The 17891-nt window shown below is 45.1% G+C and overlaps 1 long non-coding RNA gene across 1 annotated transcript in view; it reads left to right on the forward strand.

Moving 5' to 3' along the window:
• Nucleotides 1–2193: 2193 nt before the first annotated feature.
• LOC146079790 (uncharacterized) overlaps nucleotides 2194–17891 on the forward strand; it is a 73227-nt gene continuing 57529 nt past the window's right edge. Inside the window, exons 1-2 of the long non-coding RNA XR_014474753.1 lie at nucleotides 2194–2332; nucleotides 6389–6586. This is a non-coding gene — a long non-coding RNA (uncharacterized LOC146079790). The remainder of the gene's footprint in view (nucleotides 2333–6388; nucleotides 6587–17891) is intronic.

Raw genomic sequence — 17891 nt, forward strand, 5'->3', positions numbered from 1 at the left:
GACTCATGGGAGAGACAGCGGGACACTGTGACTCATGGGAGAGACAGAGGGACACTGTGACTCATGGGAGAGACAGCAGGACACTGTGACTCATGGGAGGGACAGCCGGACACTGTGACTCATGGGAGAGACAGCGGGACACTGTGACTTATGGGAGAGACAGAGGGACACTGTGACTTATGGGAGAGACAGCGGGACACTGTGACTTATGGGAGAGACAGAGGGACACTGTGACTCATGGGAGAGACAGTGGGACACTGTGACTCATGGGAGAGACAGCGGGACACTGTGACTCATTGGTGAGACAGCGGGACACTGTGACTCATGGGAGAGACAGCGGGACACTGTGACTCATGGGAGAGACAGCAGGACACTGTGACTCATGGGAGAGACAGCGGGACACTGTGACTCATGGGAGGGACAGCGGGACACTGTGACTCATGGGAGGGACAGCGGGACACTGTGACTCATGGGACAGCGGGACACTGTGACTCATGGGAGGGACAGCAGGACACTGTGACTCATGGGAGGGACAGCGGGACACTGTGACTCATGGGAGGGACAGCGGGACACTGTGACTCATGGGACAGCGGGACACTGTGACTCATGGGAGAGACATCGGGACACTGTGACTCATGGGAGAGACAGCGGGACACTGTGACTCATGGGAGAGACAGCGGGACACTGCGACTCATGGGAGAGTCATCGGGACACTGTGACTCACGGGAGACACAGCGGGACACTAACGCCGGACCCCACCCCGCACGGCGATTTCTCCGCACACGTGCGAATGGCTGTTTAGCATAAATCCATTTGCAGCCTTGCCTGCGGGAATTAAATCATTGAATGATTTCCACAGCGCTCACAGATCTACGACGCCTCTCTGGTGTCTTTGATCTGCAGGCTCCCTGTAGGGGAAGTGGGCGGGCAGCGAACATCCGGTGACGTCAGCTGCCCACCACCGGCACCAGCATTACGGGTGCATTTTCATGGGAATGCCCAGCTTTTTCATGGGAACGCCCATGAAATGCTGGGGTTTCACATGGGCGCTACCCCTAGTTGCCACCCCGCGCCACCCGCCTACACTTGTAGGTGCGAACGGGCTGGCGTATAAGCAGTTTTGCAGCGCCTACTTGCACAAAGCCGCTGCACATGCGCATAAAAGTTTATGTGCATGCACAGTTGCAAAACAACATCTCAAATCGCGTCATCAGCAGCCCCGGGAGCGCAGGCACAAAATCCTAGTGATATAATGGGGAAATGAATTCAGTTTTATCACAAACCAAATGGCAGGAGCAGGGACTGATGATGCGTTCATATGCTAATGGCACCATTTCAGCCCTGCCCCTATGTAAATTCTCTACAATCGCATCAATTTCCAACCGTGGGGGTGGGGACTAATGATGCAATTAGCCCAGGCCCACCTCCATCGCTGCCCATGTGATTCTCCTCCCCAGGTATCTCCGGAAGAGGATGCAGGCATGTCCGGTTCTAGAAGCGTAGACGAGAATGTTATTACTGTACGTTTATTAAACCAAATAGAAGAACAAGTAGCGCAAGGCACAGGGATATAACACAGGGATATAACACAGGGATATAACACAGGGATATATAGTAGTATTGATGCTGCCTGGAGCTTAAGAGTATCTCTGGGAATTGTCTTGTTCTAAATGCAAATGTGGTAGGTAGCACTGTGCCCATTTGTAACCCGAGAGCACTTGTAGGGTTCTTCGTAGCTTGTATCATTGTCTCACAGGTGCGTGCATTCACCGGGAATTCCAGTAGAGATCAATCATCGATGAATCACAGTCATTGGTGGTTTATGGTTGATGTAGAATAGTTTTGCCATCGATGGGGGAGACAGATGGTTCCTCCCCATTGATGGTGCAGCATAACCAAAGGTGCAGAGACACAGAACATAGCTCCGCCCCTGACACCTGCAGCCACACCTCCATGTTTTGATTGGCCGATGAGCCAGTCAAAGAAAATAGATGACCATCAATAGTCAAAAAAATTTGTAGTCATCCATTAGATATTATACCGCCATCGATGGCAGCCACAACAAAGGCCATCCCTAAATGCCCGGGAGGAAAGTCGCGAGAACATGGCGTGCATGCACAGTAGCACATGTCAGAGTTCAGGTCACCTGGTAAACTTTGGTGGGTCTGGCTCAATTTGGCGCTATGGGTGGAGACAGCGCAGGAACGCTCACATCCAACATGGAGTCTCCAGAACAAACCTTCAGCTGTTATGGATCCTGGGATAGGCCCTCGCCCTGAAATCAGGACACATTCCCCACACAATGTCCTCCATGAAGCCTATGTGCCGGTCGGTGAGTTATTCCCACAGTATTTGCCACCAAATCACACCTATACTTTGTTTTAATAACTGGGTAATCTCAAGAATGTTTCTAAACTCCTTATTGCTAAATGTCACAGGCGGTGACTCATGTAATAATGAGCAGGTTCTGCCGTTACCGCATTAATGATCAAATCTTCTGTTTGCTAATGTCAAACACAATGACTCACAAACATCTGCAATTGCTTCTCCAATATCTACATAACTTACAGTTATTCCGACGTGCTTCCAAGCGAGATTCAGCTTCTGCATGGAGAAATAATATATACAATACGTACGGTTTACGTCTTGCGAGCGTCAGAGTCACGAGTGTGTAATCCCCAGTTGTAAGCTGGTGCGGTCGGTGTTTATGTAGTAAACACTATTTAGTTGCTTTAATAGCTAGAAAGAAATGGAACAAAATTGATTTTTATAAAGTGGTGACAGGGTCCCCGAGCGTCACAGTGCGAGTTGCGATTCGGCGTAATCATTTTATCCTCACAATAAACCTGTTACTAAATGGCATTGTTATTGTGAGGAGGCATCACGTGGGAGAACGCTAATACCCCCGTCCATGTTACTGCGCACAACAGAGGGATTGATAGATCAGGCGGCTTTTACACTTCTAATCAGGCATGGAGAGGGTTAATAAATGTTTCCTTAGGGCTCAGTAAGCAATGAAATTTGCTGCTTACCAAGGACTGAACCGCCACCCTGCCGAACCTCAGCTCACTGCTACCACCAACACCCACACTCAGGGACGCGCTGCAGAATGTGGAGTCCCTAGGCAGCTGCCTTATGGTAGAGGCGACCCTGTTTAGTCTCTACGCAGTCTTAGGGCGTAATTCATCATGGACCGCTGATTAATAAGTTGCAGTCGACCATTTAAATTTATGAATAGATCGCTAATGCCACACCTAGACATATGTCGACCTAACTGCATGTCGACATAATGGTGTCGACCTAATGACTGTCTAACAACTTGCTGGTTACCAACTGATCCACACCCCTTGCACCTGTAGGTAAGTCGCCATCCGTCCAGTCCTGAAGGAATCCATAGGGTTGCCTGTGGAAGGAAATTATACTCACCCGGTTCTCCGGTGTAGATTCCCGGGACTTGGCAAAACAAAAAACAAAAAACCTAAACCCACGGACAATGGAGAAGCCGCACAATGATTTTGTCATTATGTGGCTCCTCCTACCGACTGCTGCCAATCAGGAACCGCTATGCCGCACGCTAGAAAGCCAATAGTGGCCTTCTAACTAATTTTTTAAATGGCAAAATATTATTAACCGTAAAGAGTATGGTGGCAAAGAAAGGACGTCCAGAATCAGCCAATTCTGCAATGCTAGGTAGACATTGGTTTTTCACATGTTTTTCTTGTCCTGAATTTCAACGTAAGTCAACATGGACACCGTATCTGTGTACCGCATCCCCTCGCTGCGCTCACGGTGCTCGCCATACTTCGGGCACAGTTATATATTGTAAAATATTCTCCCTCCACACCCTAGTGGACGGCAGTGTATGAAGTACCGCCTGTTTTGAGAAAAAATAACGCAAAAACATGTCGACCCTTTGACTGAAGGGGTTGGGATCATGGGATCATTTGCTCTACAGCATGATGGTCGACAGTCATTAGGTCGACATGGGAAGAGGTCGACATGGGTCTAGGTCGACATGGGAAAAGGTCAACATGGTTCTAGGTCGAAAGGTCATTAGTTCTACAGGTCGTCAGTTTGACGGATCATTAGTTCGACAATGTCTATGTTGAAAAGGTCGACATGGGGTTTTTCACAGTTTTTTTTTACCTGAATGTCAACACAGTCGACATGGACACCGTTTCAAGTGCACCGCATCCGCTCGCGCTCGGTACACTATTTTATTCTCCCACCACGGCCTAGTGGATGGTAGGGCTCAAAAAACAGTGGAAAACCCCATGTCGACCTTTTGACTGTTGACCTGGACATTGTCGAACTAATGACCTGTCGAACTAATGACCTTTCGACCTAGAACCATGTCGACCTAGACCCATGTCGACCTTTTCCCGTGTCGACCTAATGGTGTCGACCTAATGACTGTCGACCATCATGCTGTAGACCAAATGACCGCATGCCGACTGAAGCTCTTCCCATTGTCCACCTAGTTCTTGTTTTGATTAAAATGTGAACAAAATCCCTATAAAATCCCGATACAGACAGATTTTACGTATTCTATTATTAGCACCTATAGCAAGTGTTTTTCGCTGTTGTATACGCGTCGTATACATTAATACTGCCACGCAGCTGGTACCATGTACAATATGGGTAACAGCCATCTGGTTTGGTCCCAGGATTCTGCCTATCAGAGTGTCAATCATTTCTCAAATTCAAACCCCCTTGAAGTATTTATGCAGCAAAGTTCTGTATTCTTGGTGACCTGCTCCGTGATTAGTCATTTATATACTGGAATCTGGTAACACCAGCCGAGTTCTCAGAGAAAGCTTTGGAAGAAAATAATAAGCTGCTTATTTATATGTAAATGAAACTGAAAGGTCTGCGTTCTACAGAATGACTTAACTCATAATACGGGCACCTTAATAACAAAGCACCTTCTCTGCCCTTTCAAGATGTGCCACAATTTATTCAGCGTTATCACAATAATTACTTATCAGATATTTAAATGACCCTCAGCCCCAGACCCGGCTTTACCTCATCAGTGCTCGCTAAGGGAGAAAAACAACATTTTCTTACCAATAATCCTGGTCAGAGAAATAATAATGAGCTGAAAGATACATTAAAATCCAGCATGTTAATGATGGCGGGTAACACCTACAGACATAAGGTTACATCTACCTCTATTGTGAGCTAATGGTATATGGATATATTGTTCATATTTCCTGTTGGTGTAGAACAATAGGTATCAGCTGAAGGTGAAAGGGAGTTGAGGCCAAGCAGTCTGGGTTGGGATCATTTGGTCTATTGCATTATGGTAGAAAGTCATTAGGTCGAATCCATTAGGTCGACATGCTAAAAGGTCGACATGATTCTAGGTCGACATGGGAAAAGGTCGACATGATTCTATGTCGAAAGGTCATTAGTTCGACAGGTCATTAGTTCGACAAGGTCATTAGTTCGACATTGTCTATGTCGACATTCACAAGGTCGACATGGGGTTTTTCACTGTTTTTTTTTACCTGAATGTCAACACAGTCGACATGGACACAGTTTAAAGTGCACTGCATCCCCTCGCATCGCTCGCTGCGCTCGCTATGGTGCCTCGCTACGCTCGGCACACTATTTTATTCTCCCACCACGCCCTAGTGGATAGTAGGGCATGAAATACCGCCTGTCGGCACATGTTGGCTCAAAAAACAGTGAAAAACTCCATGTCGACCTTGTGAAAGTCGACATAGACAATGTCGAACTAATGACCTTGTCGAACTAATGACCTGTCGAACTAATGACCTTTCGAACTAGAATCATGTCGACCTTTTCCCATGTCGACCTAGAGTCATGTCGACCTTTTAGCATGTCGACCTAATGGATTCGACCTAATGACTGTCTACCATAATGCAGTAGACCAAATGACCGCATCCCGTTGCCAGGTACAGCGCTAGCAGTATACTTGCAGACTTTTAAAAACTAGAATTGGGGAGATTACACCCCTTCAAGGGTGTGTGTCATATTTTGCTCATAGGGCGTGTCTGGCAGCACCTAGGGGTGTGTCTATGCTTACACACTTGTTGCGAGATATTTCTATATAACATTAGTAACAATATATTTAGGGAAGTTTTGTAAGTATTGATACTAACACTGCTAACTGCAATATGGGGTTTCTTGTCTGCAACTATACAGTATATTCCCTATGATATTTCCTTTCTCCTCACTCAGCACAGTATATTGCGCATCATTAATGTGATGTCTATGCAATAAATTACAAATGCAATTTGACCTTGTGTGAATTAATCCCTAAGCATAAAAGTACAGTATGTTTTCAGAAGCATGTAACTATGTTTTCAGAGTATTATATGTTATTTTATTGTGAACCATGGACTGTCTCCTACTTGTACAGATGGGCCGTACTCATCTGAGTGGCTCTCATTGCGACTACCACCATCTGCCAGAATGAGGCACGCACACATCGAGAAACTCGTACGCCTCGTTCTTGGCAATGGATGTGCGAATGTGTGAGATGATCACGCATCTGCGACCCATCTGCCAGAAACCTCTGGATGGCGATCTGGCAACAACAATGAAAGCAGCCCTATCTGTAAGTACTACCTTTATTTATTGTATGTGGTGTTTTATATACCATTATAGCATTAGCCAAATTAGTATATATATACCAAATACTCTAATTAGATAAATATGTTTAACTAAAGAAAAATTACTAGCAAAAAATCTTACTCTGTCACTCTAGCAGCAGCAGCAGCAGCACACTATGGATGAGTTAACACTTGCACATGATTGCAACAAATCACTGTCCATGCAAAGAAACTCCTTAGTGGATGTGAGAGGAAAGGAAACTATGGATAGCAGTAGGGGTGGTATCTGTGGTATCTTTGGTGCTACCTCCCTGAATGGACAAGTGTTACATGTCCATTCAGTACACCACAGTCACAGAGACACACTCTAAGATGCTGCAGGGGTGTCAGGTTGTTGGCATTCATATAATAAAGATAAGAGTGACTGCCTGGCTTTAATGAAGGAGTAATAGATAGCACTGAACAGTTTAGGAAAAGTGACATCTGGTGGACAGAAAGTTGTTTTGCACTCTCCAGATTTTCCAGCTACTTCGTACGTAATGTTGCGACTTAGGACCTAGTTCACCTACTGTGCAATGTGGGTATTCGGTAGAATTGGCCACCACCCAACCACAAAAGGTCCCAGTACCCGGCTATTAACTGTCCCAGAGGATGCCAGCTACAGCATAGAATAGGCCCCCACCCCTCTTCTGCGCATTCAAGCCAGCTGCTTGGTGATAGGGCACAGAAGTCCCACCAATGTGGGGAACAGATGTTCCTTCAATGTCCATGGCAGTTCTGATGGTTCTACCATAATTCGTGTCTGGTCCGTAGGTCATCAGTGTTTAGGTAGACATTCAATAAGTTGACAGTGACATGGTCACCATAGACAAATAGGTTGAGATGGTGATGGTTGATACATGAGAAAGTTGACATACAGATGGAGGCTTCTTCAAGTAGCCATCTCCGGATAGCCATGGTGAGCCATGGCTCACCAAGGCCTATTGTTCTCACCTGCAATATAATACATAGAACAATACAGTAGGGGATTAGCAAAGGATTAAGTCCAACAGCTCTGGCTCACTTATTCCTATTAAAGGGCTAGATGAGGATGGCTCGAAGTTCTTTATGGATTTAAAAAAAAAAAAATTAAACTTTACCATTTACGTGAATGCTGATTGGGAATTGTCAATCTGTTCATGTGTCGACCGTTGCCACGCCTACGGTTTGCTTGTGTTGACCTTTTGTCTACGTCGACCATTTGGTTTTGACTGCATGCACTTGGTAAATGTTAATTGAAAGCTGATTACTCTTGTCTTCTTTCCTTTAGAAGGCTTGATACCCAGTAGCGTAGCTACGTTTTGGGCGCCCCCCCGTCTCCGCCCCGCCCCGCCGAGCACCCCTACCCCGCCACCCCACCGCCCATGCAAACCCCCCCTCAATCCCCCACAGACTTACCAATAGCGCTGGTCCCGGCGGCTCCGTTCTTCTGCTGAGGACCACCAGAAAATGGCCGACCCCATACAGCAGACAGTTTCAGAGAACTGTGTGCTATATGGGGGCGGCCATTTTCTGGTGGTCCTCAGCAGAAGAACGACCAGCGCTATAGGTAAGTCTGCAGGGGATTGAGGGGGGAGTTTAACTATAGCACCGCAGCCCCCGGCACCCCCACATGCACAGCGCCCCCCCCCCCCCCCCCCGCGCGGTGGCTGTGGTGCTATAGTTACGCCGCTGTTGATACCGCTCAACCAATGTCTGTAAACAACCTGTATAACAGAATTTCTGCAGCGCCGTACAATCTGACACACATAAGCATCAACACAAACCCCAAGTTACCTTTAAATACTTTCTATAAAAGCGTAAATGAGCATCATTCAAACTTGTGACCCTCATAATATCATATACGACTTCTAGATCCATTAGAAGTGCTCTTCCGATAGAGACTGAGAAGCTGTCTACAGCTATCACATTGTTTTATATTGTTTTGTCCTCTACGGCTCCGAGTTCTCTGCCAGTTAATGCGTCTTGTCTGCAGATCTGAGTTTCCATCTATGGGGCCCGTCCAAGTCTCAGGATCTGTGAGATGACGGCACGCATAATGATGGAGTGGCTTCACCATACTAACCACGTCCAGCGTCCATCCATCTCCCAGACATTTTTATTGAATCAAATAAAGAGATACTGTATCTTATATTTCTGTTACCGGCCTAGTTTGAAAGCAGCCTCAGGATCATTGACATTGCTGCTACCTGGTAATCTGTCATTCCGCGGACATGATATTTTCCATGAAGCAGGGAAGGTAACCAGCAATACAGGGATTGTGATTTCTAGATCTTCAGCGATCTTGGCAGAAGATGCAAATCTGCTGGATTGCCGCGAGGAGTAGCACAGGAACAGTAACAGTGGGGGCATACATATCCCTAAATTACTTGCAACCTATATGGCACCTGTTATACTCGGATGTTTGCAGATTCTGCACGTCTCCGCTGACAAACTTGTTGGTATTTAGCTTCTTTGCAGCGTCCAATCTATGATATTGTGGCTTATCATGGAGATAACTATAGAAATAATTTGCCATTTTGCTTTTTTCCCTATTCACAGGAACACAGGGTCACTGGTGAAGTAATAGCCCTGTTTGATACTTTTCTACAGAATAATTAGAGGGCTCCAGTCTTGGACTTCGGAAATAGCTACAAAAAATGTATTATGCTCCTGATTCACTTAAGGTCGCTTGTACGATCCGCAGCGCAGTATCCCGATGGTCTGAAAACTGCGCACAAGCAGGACACTTGGGGGGAAATTTACTAAGCTAAATTTGTGAAAAAAAATCGTATTTGAATATGAAAATACGATATTTTTTTTGGTGTATCAGTAAATGCCAAAAATAAGAATTTTCGTATTCGTATTGATGGGACATTCGTATTTGTTTTTACAACTATGAATGATTACACCATCGTTAGAATATGACAGAAATCACCATACAAAAGAATCAGTCAGATCCGTGCAGGCTTCAGTGTTAAAAAAAAAATCGAAAAAAATAATAATGTTGTGGGGTCCCCCCCACAGCCCAAACCAGCACCAGGCTAAAAGAGCCAGGGTTGGTAATAAAAAATCAGGGAACCCGGCAAATAGGGGTTCCCCGATTTTTTTAAACCAGCCCCAGGCTCCAGGTCCGAGGCTGGTTCCTAAAACATGGGGGACAAAATGAGTAGGGGTCCCCCGTATTTTAAGAACCAGCCCCAGGCCAAACCAGCCAGCAGGGTAATGTCACAGCCGGGGGACACTTAATAGATAAGGTCCCGCGGTCAAAACATCACCCTACCGACCAGTCAGCCTGGCCAGGGGCCCTGGGGGAGTGGAGACCCCCCCAATAAAGCCCCTCCCCCTCCAGGACTTACCTGACCAGGCTGAAGCCAGGTGCTGTCCCCGGTGACCCTGTGCGGTGGCTGATCTTTGTGTAAAAGAAAGAATAAACTATTGTTTAATACTGTGGAACTATGAGTCCCAGCAAGCCTCCCCCGCAAGCTGGGACTTGGAGAACCACAAGTCCCAGCATGTGGGGCATTAAAAGGCCCGCTGGCACTTGTAGTTCCGCAGTATGAAAAATAGTAAAATAAACACACACACTGACACATGAAAAATAAAACTTTAATACATCCAAAGCCCACACATACTGATACTTACCTATCTTGAGCCCATTGGTAGGTCCCTGGGTCCGGGGCTCCGGGGTCCAGTGCCTTGGTTCCTGGGCTGGTCTGGGGCTCCAGGGCTGAAGAGTCCCAGGTCCACGATCTGAAGAAATCCATATGAGGACCTGTGGAAGGAAATCCAACTCACCAAGGTCCTCCGGCGAAGATCACGTCCTCTTCTGTCCGAAGTAGCCCTGGTCTTCTGAAAATAACAAACACCGGCGATTCCGGCAGTACCCGAGACGGACTGAGGAGAGATGCAGAGATGTTTCATCTTCCGTGCCTCTCCTCCGAATGATTCTATTGGCCGCCTAGCGGCCCATCAGGAGCCGGCTTTCTCCGCTCCTGACTGGCCACCAGCTTTTTGACGTTCTGGGTGATGGCACCCAGTACAGCTTGGGCAATGAGTGTATACTGGACATTGCGTCTCTCTTTAACTCTTCCATCTAACAATTAAAGGTTAATCCTTTTCCCACAGTAACTGTGCACTGACTGTATCATTATATATACAGCAGACGTTTCTTTCCCTAATCAGCTTCTGCTCCGGACAGATTGACCAACGCAGAACTTGTGCATTTTTAGACATTTTCTGGCCATCTGGCAACATTATGCACCTTCCATTCCCTTGTCAGATTCAATCAATCTTCTCTGACATTATTATCTAATGCCAAATACAGTAGGGACCTTGGGCTGTTCTCATTGACTTCTGCCACCAAGGGGATAGGTGCTAATGAAACAAATGACTCTGGGAAAATATACTCAGCGACAGATTCAGCTCAGTTGAAAAGCAATAGACAACATCGCAGATTGTCGGTGTCCATCAGTTTCTAAACCAGCACAAACAGTGCTGCATGGACACTATTTACTGGCGTTTGTGTAATGGGTGCAGTGTGTGCAGTGCACACGGGACTCTTGGGTCCTGAAGGACTCACACCGCACACCCTGCACCCATTTCTTTGAATCCTTACCCTCCGGAGGTACGCGCTGCAGCATTTTCTCTGGGACAGCGCTAGAGTCCCCTAGTGATCCTGGTGCCCAGAGTCAAGAGCGCTGCCGGCTAGAGAGGAGAGTGACCAGAAGAAGACTGTTTATAGGCCTCCTCCTTTCTTAAGATGCCCCTGACTCCATTTATTCCCAGTACTAGGCCTTAAAGCCTCCACTGGTAGCTAAAAAACAGTGCACTCTGATACATACACTCTCCTGCGCTTTCACACAGGGGAGCAATGGTTTGCATACGCAGTTATGCAAAATATCCATTCGCATGCATGCAGGGAGATTTGCGGTGCATACGGCGGACGGACCTTTGAGCTGGCGGCGGGCAGTGTTTAGATGACCCGCAAAGCTTCACATTTTGCAGCTTTACGGTTCAAATAGTATGAGCGACTTGGTCAATTTGCTAAAGTGCTACCTTCTCTATGGCGGACAACTTACGGTGTAAGTCTAAGGAAGGTTGTATCCCTCAAAAAAGGGTCACACCCCCATCAAGAAGAACTAGCCGTGCTATAAGGAGTCACATTATTCAAAATATCAGGGAAAAATTGGTTACAGTGGGGGAAACAGGGTGAAACTGAGTTCCACCACCTGCAATAGTTGGTGGAACTAGCTTTACCTCCGTCATGGCCCTAGACAGTAATTCCAACAGAAAATCACCACCTACTTCAATACGCAATGCAGCCACATCCGAAAACCACCTACCTGGTGGCTTCATGGTTCTCTTCCACCTGTGGCCCACCCCTCTTGGTACTCACATGAGTTCCACCACCTCTCCTGGACCACTTTAAACCCTGGTTACCAGACATCAGATAGGGAATCCCAAGGCAATATTCTCGAATCTGGCAAGGAGGCCGATGCTGGAACTCTGACACCACTGACAATGCCAGAGATAGGGATGGGATGTTCAGGGGGGGTTGGCATAGCCAGCACGGGGAAGGGTTAGGCACTAATGGGGTACAGCTAAGTTTAGACTGCAGGGAGAGGGTCAGTTTTAGATACTAAGGGACGACTGCTATGGGGAAGGGTTAGGCTGCAGGTAGGGACGGTTAGTGATGGGGAGGGGGTTAGTATTCTCATCTAGCAGGTGTCAGGGTTCCTTGTGTCAGGTGTCAGGGTTCCAGGGTTCCATCTGTGGCTCTAACATCAGTTCTCACTATTGCTTAGATGACATCGCAAATGTTTGATATGGACAAGTTCAACAGACAGAAAGTCAACACCAGCAGTACAGTACAATAGGTCAACATGAAAATAATCGACATATGAATAGGCCAGCAAAGTATTTTAGGATTAGGTGTAGGGTTTGGGTTAGGATCCAGTTTAGTTGTAAGGTTTGTGTTAGGATTAGGGTTACGATATAGGGTTTGGTTTAGGATTAGGTGCAGGGTTTGAGTTAGGATTATGGTTAAAGTATAGGGTTTGAGTTAGGATTAGAGTTAGGTGTAGGGTTTGGGCTAAGAATTAGTTTAGTTGTAGGGTTTGGGTTAGGATTAGATGTAGTTTTGGGTTAATTAGAGTTAGGTGTAGGGTTTGCATTAGGATTAGGGATGAGTGTAGGTCTTGGGTTAGGATTAGGGTTAGGTGTAGGGTTTTTTAAAGTTGAAGATAGGGATAGGGTTAGGGTTACATTTAGGTTTGGGGTTACATTTAGGGTTAGGATTAGACTATAATATGCTAAAAGTCAAAATAACATACAGAACCAAACCAGTTTGTTCATATCTGTGAACAGGTAAATAAAACTTTCTTATAATTAGATATAATTTAGAAATGAAAGGTGAGAGTGCTCATGTGCGTACTGTAATGTGGGGCTGCATAGGCTGGAACAGCAAGTTTCATTAAGGTTAAGCATAATTTAATAAGGTACAAGGAGTAAGACGTATTAAGATGCCTTTATAGTCTGTTTTTAGAATTAGCAAAATGACCTTAACAATGTATAAAGTTAACATTTAAAACTAATTAACTTTTAGTGGAAGAGATGTTGTGTATCTGCAGAAAATACAGCAGACCTGGGATTAGTGATGGGAATGTTCCGTGTAGAACGTCGAGAGCGTTCCCAACATTTGTCTTCGTTGCAAAAGGTCAGGGAACAACAGAACCCTGCAATTGAATTTTAAAAAATTAAGATCATTATGTACAATAGAACATGAAGCAATTCCCTGTTCAAGGCTGGAAGACAATGAACAAACAGCCTCTTTGTTCTTTCTTTTTAACAAGTCTGTTTGCTGGTAAATAAAGTAATAAGAGGGTGGATTGGCAATAGACACCAAATGAAGGATTGTTGTTAGGCCAACGCAACTGTGAAACCTCCTATGGCTAGGAGAAGGTAGAGGGTGAGAGACTGATGGTGTGGGTATATTCAGGTGTAGAGGGTGGCATTCTGTTATGGGGAAGAAGGTGGCATTTTGGTGTGAATGTTGGTTAGCCTAGTCTTGGCAGCTGAGTGAATTGCTGGTTTGCCAAGTCTTGGCAGCTGAGTGAATTGCTGGTTTGCCGAGTCTTGGCAGTTGAGTAAAATGATGGTTTGCCTAGTCTTGACAGCTGAGTGAATTGCTGGTTTGCCAAGTCTTGGCAGCTGAGTGAATTGCTGGTTTGCCGAGTCTTGGCAGTTGAGTAAAATGATGGTTTGCCTAGTCTTGGCAGTTGAGTGAATTGCTGATTTGCTTAGTCTTGACAGCTGAGTGAATTGCTGGTTTGCCGAGTCTTGGCAGTTTAGTGAATTGCTGGTTTGCCGAGTCTTGGCAGCTGAGTGACTTGCTGGTTTGTCTAGTCTTGGCAGCTGAGTGAATTGCTGGTTTGCTTAGTTTTGGCAGCTGAATGAATTGCTGGTTTGCCTAGTCTTGGCGGCTGAGTGAATTGCTGGTTTGCCTAGTCTAGGCAGGTGAGTGTATTGCTGGTTTGCCTAGTCTTGTCAGCTGAGTGAATTGCTGGTTTGTCTAGTCTTGACAGCTGAGTGAATTGCTGGTTTGCTTAGTTTTGGCAGCTGAATGAATTGCTGGTTTGCCTAGTCTTGGCGGCTGAGTGAATTGCTGGTTTGCCTAGTCTAGGCAGGTGAGTGAATTGCTGGTTTGCCTAGTCTTGTCAGCTGTGTGAATTGCTGGTTTGCCAAGTCTTGGCAGCTGAGTGAATTGTTGCTTTGCCTCATGTTAATGTGATGTGTTAGGGGGAGAGGATGGCAGGCTGGCGATTGGGCATGAAGGCAAATATTACGAAGACCACTTTAAATTTCCAATCCACTCCATGAGAAGGACTCTTCAATTGCAAACTTCACTAATGGTCACAAGACATAAAACTAATTAGCCCTAGGAGAAATTGGCTGTAATTCAGGCCATGCAGATGGTAACCCGTCCTGCCCAACGTTTAAATAAGTTATAAAGTATTAGTGCAAAAAATATCCAAGTGAAAATGAAAACGAACGGGAGTAATTTATTCTGGAAATATGGAGAATGACACGGATACTTAGGCTGTTTCTTAAGAGTCTAATTATATTGTGAAGTCTCTATTATTGCATGATTACAAGATGCATTCCCTGGTGCATTGTATTTTAGTTTTCTCTCCCTGGCCACAGAGTGATCTACTGAATAGGATTAGACGAGACAATGGTGAGAATAACAGCGCAAGTTAATTGCAGTATTTTATTAGGATCCTGTTTTATATACCGCACCACACACATGGTGGCTGGCGTCCTGGAAGAAGGGTGCACACCTGGTTACAATGCTCATCTGCCTAAAATCCATTTTTAAACAGTTCTAGTTCATTTTTTGTAAGTCATTTTTTGCTTTCCCTGGTTGTGCATCTTATTAGTACTGAGTGAGAGAGGCCAAGGGTCATGTGCCACCGTAGTCCTGCTCCTAAGGGGGCACCTCTCCTCCCCTGCCTAAAAATAATTATTGTTTTAAACTAACACTTATTAATAGTCAGAATAGTAAGGTGTCTGCCTCCAGGGAGACAGGTCCCAGGTTCTAATCCTTGGTATGAATGTTAAGCAATGTGTTTGTTTAAAATAAATTATAATGTACAGTAAATAAATGTGGTGCAATGTGCAACAGGGTGATCTCCAAGAACATCCTGCAAAGGTTCAGGAGAAGAGGCTGTTTGCAGACACCCCAAACCTTGCAATACATGCACCCCAAACCTTGCAATACTTTATCCTAAATAAGTACCCATTGGCATAACTACAGTACAACATACTTGCCTACTTTTGAAAACCAGTTTCAGGGAGATTATAGTTGGTAGTAGAATTTTGCGCGTCGCCCCATTGATGGGGCGTGTCATGCTCCACCCAAAGGGCGTGTCTAGTTCTATATGGAGTGATTGTGAAAAGAGATTGTGAATGTGGCACCTAGACCTGTGGGTGTGTGCTGCTACATCTGAAAGGAATCTTTTAAAATGGCTTATATCCAAATGTAGATGAGCCCTAAAGCACTTAGTAAGAGCTACTATACTTGGCAAATGATTCAATGTAAATGTATCTATCTCTCATTCCTTTTTCCCAAAAAAATTTAAATGAGGGAGGGAGATTGCTAGACTAATGAGGGAGAGAGGGAGATTGCTGCTATGTCAGGGAGTCTCCTGCAGAATGCAGGAGGGTAGGCAACTATGCTGTACAATAGTTATAGGCCTCCCAATACTGCATTTATCTTAAGGAAAGAACAAAAGTGGAGATGCACTCTCCTACCCTTGTTCACTTGCATTCAGTGTAATACTGAACATGTAATACTGAAAATTGTATATATGGCTTTCTTTGCTGAATATAGACCTGAGAGAAAGGGGGGTCAGGAAAAAGTGCATGTGTGTGTGTGTGTGGGGGGGGGGGGGTATTGGGGCTCACAAAGTGTAATGGTGTCAATAGGGGGATTGCCCCTACTGTACATTCCCCTTTCTACAGTTGAATGGTGGGTATAACAAGGTGATGCGTACTCCTACAAGGTAATATAACGAATGTGTTCTACTTTGTGATAAATGTATGCTCCCACCCCAGCATCCAAATAGTCACCATCGGAATACTATTGCAACCATCGGAATGACAGCTGGAACTGCTAACTGGGCCCAGGAAATCGTCATCCAAAGACGCAGTTCATGGCTTTAGCACTTTCTGAAAATGGCGTTTACACTGCGGCCACACTCAAACTGTGGCATGAGGGCACTGCGTGCGTGTAGGACCCAATCTGCTCAGCCGCCCCGCCATCAGAGATGTATGAAAACCATCGGGCCCATCGACAATACGGCAGCTAGGGGGTTATTCTGATTCACTCCTTATGGCAAATTCCTTCTCAAAATGGACAAAACCATGTGCATTGCAGGTGGGGCTGATGTAACATGTGCAGAGAGAGTTAGATTTGGGTGGGGTTTTACTTCAAAGTGAGATCTATATTGCAGTGTATAAAAAAAGCAGTCAGTATTTACCCTGCACAGAAACAAAATAACTCACCCAAATCTAATTCTCTCTGCACATGTTACATCTGCCCCACCTCTAGTGCACATGGTTTTGTCCATTTAAGAAGGAATTTGCCAGAAGGAGTGAACTAGAATAACCCCCTAATCTGGAATTTCCTTGTAACTTTTGTTGGATGCAAAGAAAATATACCTAGGTCATTATCTTGCAACCGCCATCAGTGCTAGGAATCCTGACTAGAATGTGAAGGTCGGGGAATTGCTAAATCTCATGATGGCCCTTCAGTCGGCCCAGCTTGGCGATAAATGCAGTAATTATTCCTTTGGCCTTGATCCGATTTCATTTCATCTTACAGAACCTCGTTATTTACTCCGTTCAATTAGTCCGAGATGTCTGTTAGATGGGTAACATCTGCTGGCGCGATTTTATCTCATTGCTCACGGTTTGGATGAAGTGGCTGAAAATATTCAATAACTGTATCAAAAAGGTTGTTATAATGCTGCAATTAGCATTAGACAGTCCCACTCCTGTGTGTAACAGCCAAAGCCCAGTAATCAGAACAAGTGATCGTACAGGGGGAACCTTACTTATAGTAACAACAATGATGACACGGGGGGAGATTAGAGATTCCGAATAGACATCCCCCTTCATACCCCTCAATTTATAAAGCCTCGGTGAGTGTGAAATTCGACAAAGGCGATCAGACACAGTGTGTTTGCACAATCGCATATTCGCGCATGCGTAGACCCCACCAACAGCTGGGGGACCGAATTCGGCCGCTACAAGTGGGTCTGAATCACACCCTGCATTTGTAAAATGATAGGAGCTGATTGGCTGGTGATAAAGTACCATCCGAAATGGGGCACATGTATTAAGCCTGGTGAAGATATAAAGTGGGGATAAAGTGGAAGGAGATATTATTTTGGGTGCAATCTTGTTTTTACCATTTTCTTTTATTGAAGCGCAATTAACAAGTAACAAATACAAAAAAATATATAAATACAAATTATATATATATATATATATATATATATATATATATATATATATATATCATTCTTTAAAGTTGTTTCCAACCATACAATTTTAAAGATATGGTGTAGCTTATTAAGAAAAAGCGAGAATGGGGGTATTGTGGAACTCATCCAAAATTGTAGTATACGTTTCTTGGCAATCGCAGCCACAATAATCAATAATTTGCGAAGCCTTTGTGCTTTACGCATATATCTCTGGGCAAAATGCCAAATATCGCTTATTCTG

The sequence above is a fragment of the Crinia signifera genome, chromosome 5, assembly GCF_055691185.1.
Source record: "Crinia signifera chromosome 5, ASM5569118v1, whole genome shotgun sequence".
NCBI lineage: Eukaryota > Metazoa > Chordata > Amphibia > Anura > Myobatrachidae > Crinia > Crinia signifera.